This window comes from Cryptotermes secundus, unplaced genomic scaffold (assembly GCF_002891405.2).
Source record: "Cryptotermes secundus unplaced genomic scaffold, Csec_1.0 scaffold407, whole genome shotgun sequence".
In the NCBI taxonomy this organism is placed as follows: Eukaryota; Metazoa; Arthropoda; class Insecta; order Blattodea; family Kalotermitidae; genus Cryptotermes; species Cryptotermes secundus.
In genome coordinates, this window is record NW_019741981.1 from 2,806,037 (window position 1) to 2,812,481 (window position 6,445).

Sequence of the window (6,445 nt, forward strand, 5' to 3'; positions counted from 1 at the left end):
ATACAGTACATGGAAAGCAGTGGATTCGTTACGACTCTAAAACTTTGCAAACGAATGCTTGTGAACTTCTAAATAACTTGTTCCTTTCAGAATACCGCAAATATTTAAGTTTTGCCTCTTCAAAAAAGACCGCCAAATTTGCAACTTCTTCACACTAATTAACTTGCGTAAATAATAATTATGCATTTACTAATCATGATATATGCGACTTAAAACGTAATTTTAGTGCAAAAATGTGGGAAACTCTCGCGAAATGTGTAATTATCACTTCCCTACTATTACAAACAGCTTACTTCCAGAAGTACGAAGACTTGGTGTTTACCAACTAATGCAAAGTGGTTTCTGAATGCTTTTATAGTGCATTTTGCTCAACTAAATTAATACAAAGCCACAAATACTTGCAAATCATGTAATTAACACAACTCACGGGAATGCACACTGTTCTAGCTGCACAAGATATGCAAGCGAAGCTGCAGAATCGGAGCACACGCTTATCACATCTTACCTCCCTCACACGCAACAGCTCTCTGACCTGTGCGAAGGACACGTCATAATAAGGGAGGGAGGTTGAAGATGTAACTCCTCTCGATAATAACTACACAGAGTTCGTGTTAAATATTTCGCATATTACATTCCGAGATCAAATTAAATAATATTACGCATAAAATCTCCTTTGTTTCGGATTTTAAAATTAAATAAATATAGAATGATAGCACCCACCAATCACTGCTCGGCAACACAATCTAGTTTCTCGCGCCCAGTGAAGAACACAGGTGTTTGGAAACATAAAAAGCGAGGGAATTTTCGACGCGGGAGAGATAAATGAATAAAATGACAGACGTATCATTTGGCGATTCTTAAGTTCTCGAGCTGAATGTTAAAAATGAAAACAACGATAAATTTACTTCCCCGTCGTAAGTTGTACGCTCTGGACGTGTATAGTGGCGTGGAGGTCATTCTCCAAGTACATGACGGACAGTGACAAGGTCCTGTGAGAAAGGACCTTACAATATTCATTTTGTGCCCCCCACCATCCGACAGGCTTATGGAGGTGAATTCAAAGAGAAAATGCTTGTTCTACTGGTGATCGAACCCCGGTTTTCCAACGCCATGGCCTGTTATGTTACTGACAGGGCTATACCAGCTTATCAGAGCTGATGTTAGAACGACGCACTTAAATAGGGAGCACGTAGCACTCTTGAAAAGTAAATTAACGTATACAGAATTGTGGTTCAAATTCGTCATGGAAGAAAGGGCGGTAGGGAGACTCAGAAGATAATATTAAAATAGATAATGAAGAATACCGTCTTCTGGGATGTGGCGCCGTGTAGATCTTGTGGGAACCGACGTTTCGGAGGAATGTCTTCAGGGTAGAGGAACCAGCGTGAGCCGGTGGCTGCAGACTGGTACCTCACTCGAGAATTTTTTTCTGTCCTGAAGATGGAGGCGATACGTTCACACAAGATCTACACTGCGCCACATCCCAGAAGACGGCATTCTTCATAATCACCGCAGTGAAAACTTCAAATCTTACTTAAAATTGATAGTACATTTGTTGATTTCCTCATTAATTCATTCATATTATGTTGTACTCTCTGAAGCACATAGGGCATTCGAGAAAGGCGTGGTTTCACTTCAGTTTCTCAATATTTCTACAGTTGGTAGGATTCCTTGGACTGTGGATCAGCCTGTCACAAGGGCGCTACCCACACAGGGCAACACACACAGAATAAACATAGACAAACATCCATGCCTCGAGTGGGAATCGAACCCACTACCCCAGTGATTGAGCAGCCGAAGAGACTTCATGCCTTAGACCGCGTGGCCACTGTGATCGGCGTTGATTTAATGAGTTTCTAATAAATCATAAACGCCTAGTTAAAGTGATCTTAATCACGCATATGTTCGAAAAGGACAACAACTGACAAATATCAGACCATAACTTCACTAACCCTTATGGATGGCTTTAAAACGTCGCTTCCGCTTCGAGGGAAGAGAATTAATTATAAGTGTTTGAAAGCATCGTGTTCTGAAAAATATGTGGCTCTAAGAAGAGTTAAAGCATGAGAAAACTGATACGTTATGATGGACTGGGCATGTAGCTTGGATGGAAGAAATTAGAGATACAGGATTTTATAAGAAAATATAATGGAAAGTAATTTTTTTGAAGATCTAGATTTGGATGGGAGAAATATTAACCTGGTTTTTAAAGGCATGGTTGTTAAAACATTGGGACCTTCTACAGGAAAGAATTAAAGTCTTACTACACTTCGCTTTGCCGGTCACGGTAGCCTAGTGGTCTAAGGCGTGCACTGTCTTCGCTCGCTCGGAAGCCTGGATCGTGGGTTCGAATCCCACTCAGGGCATGGATGTTTGTGTGCGTTTTTCTGTGTTTGTGTACAGGTAGAGGCCTTGCGACGAGCTGATCACTCGTCCAAGGAGTCCTACCGAATGTGTAAGATCTAGAGAAACCGAAGTGAACGGAGAATTCATAGAGGTAGGCCTAGGCCCACTGGCGCTGTAGTGCCAAGGGGGAAAAAAATACTTCGCTTCAGGTACTTGTCACTGTGTCAAATGGGCCACTAATCTAATGGGCATATAAAAGTCTGAGCCCCGAGTCCAGCTGCCACCTCCCGATAATAAGTTATAATTAACACATGCCCCTCGCTCCCTGCTGGGAACTTGATGTCATAAATCACGCCAAATTTATTGAACGACGCTTTTCTAACTGCGTACGTTGTCTAGGTTTGATTCTTGACGGGATTGTCACAGGCTAATTGGAAATATGTGGAAGTGGGTGTGGCCCATTTTAAGTTATTACTCCTAATTCTGCCTGCAGTAATTTAGGAAAATGACGAAACAAATCCTTCACTATCTTCTTGCGTAAGTTAAAACTACAGATCTCTGTCCAATATCTAGTCGACAGATGGAACTTTCCCTAATAACTGGCAGGACTACTGATGTGTAAACCCCGCTGTGGACAGAGGGTTTCTCTGTTCACTGTGTTCGGCTGTTGTCGAATGGGTACCGGGTGTAGTGGTTATCAGGCTTACTTCGTATCCGTGAGGCCACGACTCTAGCCTCGGTTATGCTGATTGAGTGGTGTTCCTTAGACACTCTACTTGAACGCCTTACGTTGGCCATGACCTTACGACACACTCTCATATATATCATTCGCAATCAACCTGCCAAACTATAGTGTAAAATATATGAAGATGGCAGGTAACTTGACCACGGAGTTATAAAGTAATGGAACAAACATACATATATTTCGTTGGAGATGAAAGACCGGAGCCTGAAGCTGGCTGCTGTGGAGAATGAATGGAGTTTTGCCTTTACGTGCTCTATACGCCTTCATGCCCTGATTTTTAGTTCACGAATGTTCAGGGATGCATTAGTAATATATATGTTTTATAATATATTTAATAGCTTTATGCTCTTATAATTAATACGAAACTTTATTAGATTAATTTTTCTTTATTAGTGATGGTGTAGTTGATGAAGTGAGGACCCGAACAACGCTTCTGATTTGTATTCGGAAAGTGCTCGGTTCGAATTGGGACCGGAACATTGCCTATTCTGAATTAAATCTTTCTTGGATTTCCTTAGTGCCTCCATGAAAATGCCGGTTTGGCACCAGTAATCTTTTTCAGATCACGATTCGCTATCATTCAATCATTTGACCGTATTTTTTTATTGCTAGTGCGGTGGGACTAAATCCCTTGCGCTGTGGCCACTTCTGGCCTATTGTACCAGCCCCGGATGATAGGTGATTGTGGAGCAATTGGTGGAATGAAGATTGGCAGGGGAAACCGAAGTACTCGGAGAAAACCTTCCCCAGCGCCACTTTGTCCACCACAAATCCCACTTGACCAGACCCGGGATCGAACCCGGGCCGCCGCGGTGGGAAGCCAGCGACTAACCGCTTGAGCTATGGCGCGGCCAACTTCATTTGACCATAAAAATGGCTAATTTAATTTTTTCAAAATAAGGAAAGTAGGCTAAAAAGGGGGCAGTGTCTAGTGTTGTCTAACGAACCATCCTCCATTGGACGGACTCCTGCAGAGAAATAAATCAAGTGACAGGGAAGCAGAACAAGTGAATGGCGAGCCCAGGTGCAGGTTGCACAACACTCTCCCTCCATCCTCTCTCACTGCTGCAAGCCTGGTGTGAGTTTGGTTATCGCTAGTCTATACGTTTCGTTAGATCAAATAACATACAGCAGAGCTGTGCGAAGCACAAATCCTATGAAGTCACAACCGTCACAACTGTCCCAGGGAGCTGGAACGTGAGAACAGATTTAAGGAGCTCTCCCATGAATAAATTCATGTCACATTTAATTATCAACGTGTTTAACACTGTTTGATGGAATGACTCAAACGAATGAACTTTAAGTAGCTTACGATAATTCTCTCTTGTTTCTTTATTTTTTCTTTCTCTCTCCGCCATTCAGTTCGTCTTCTTAATATTTCACATTTGACCCCATGAAGTATATAGTATCCAGCGGTATTCAGTTCATGCCATATATTCGGTAGGTATCTGCTTCGAATCCTCGGCGGACTACAGCAATCCAGAGATTTCGTTCGATGCAAGCTACGCGAAATCAAGTTTATATACGTATGTATAAAACACACATACACATATGGCTTTTGGTCACAGTCTTCTTCCGGGAGAGGCTTCCCCAAAGTACCTATATGTCTAGAAGCTATTCTTAAAAGTATGAGTCGAAATGAAAACCAAATTATCTCTGCTGAGGGGAGGCACGCGGTAGCGTAGATGGTTGAGGCACAATGCTACAAGCCGGGCCGCGCCGTAGCTCAAGCGGTTAGTCGCTGGCTTCCCACCGCGGCAGCACGAGTTCGATCCCTGTTCTGGTCAAGTAGAATTTTTGGTGGACAAAGTAGGGCTGGGGCGGGTTTTTCCCCGAGTACTTCGGTTTCCCTTGCCAATCATCATTCCACCAAATTCTCCATCATCATAATCACCCGGGGCAGGTTACAATAGGCCAATCAGTGGCCGCCGTGCCGAGTGAACCCAGTTGGACTCCAGCCCCCACTAAGTGAAGCGAGTGCTACAGGCCGAAAGGTCGCTGGTTCGAGCCCCGAAGAGGTTGATTTGTTAAATTTACCTAATTCTACCGCCGCATTATGGGCCTGTGGTCGACTCAGCCTCTAACAGAATGAGTACCATGATACTTCCTGGGTTTTAAAAGGCCATCTGTGAATCGATATTCTAGAGGGAATGTGGAAGTCTCTCACAAACCTATGGGCCTTCGCCGACCTTCACGGCCTGTTACAGAGATAACAACTGGGTCTACTCGGCACGGCGGCCACTGATTCGCCTATAGTAGCCTGCTCCGGGTGATTATGATGATGGAGAATTTGGTGGAATGAGGATTGGCAGGGGAAACCGAAGTACTCGGAGAAAACCCGCCCCAGCGCCACTTTGTCCACAACAAATCTCACTTGACCAGACCAGGAATCGAACCCGGGCCGCCGCGGTGGGAAGCCAACGACTTGCCGCTTGAGCTATGGCGCGGCCTGTCACGGCAGTAAGTCGCAATAATAGTCAGTCTGTGATAGAGGTGTCGATAGGCGGTCGAAATTTAAACTGAAATGAAGTTCACTATTGAGCAGCATATGTTTGTTATAGGAACTTTTGCAAGGAAAAAACTTGCAAAAAATGTATCCGTAAGTTTCGTCGTAAATATCCCGACTCGCCAGTTCCCACAAAGTCGTGTGTATCCAAGCTTGTGAAATAGTGGCGGGCCACAGGTTCAGTGTGACATAAAGAAGCATAACTCCGTAACCGTCCAAAATCGGACACATGTTTATATGAACTTTTTTCACCACAGAGACTTAGGAAATCACCTCCTGCAGTTATGCCCTAAAGTCGTGAAACAACCTGTATATGTTGAGCCGTGTCCCTCGACCATGTGGCTAAAGAACCCCGTTCTTCTACCCACTTTGACCCGTGAATCCCTTCTCTATATGGGTAAGGGACAGGCTCATAAGAAACGACTTGCTTGCTAGCGCGATGTACTATTCCTCCCTAAGATTGAGTAAGGGATCTCGAGGGAGAAAAACCACAGTCGGTACGATGGGCCAGGCTGGACGGATCCGCTAGGCAAGAGCTGGTATGGAACATACGGCACAAGTATACATATACTCAACTGGCGTTTTCAAACATATATATATATATTGATAACATGAGTATACAAAAGAACTCCACCTGAAGGGCAGTGACTGGTTAAAACATATGATAACTGATTGATGCAGAATTACGCTGCGCCCAACAGCACAGCAACTCAAGTAGGCCACGCCTATATACAGAGTGTCCCAGGAGGAATGTGCCAAACTTCGGGAGGGTGTTCCTTATGTTAAAGTATGCCGATATAACCCAAAACACCTATGTCCAAAGTTGAACGGTTACGGAGATAATGGCC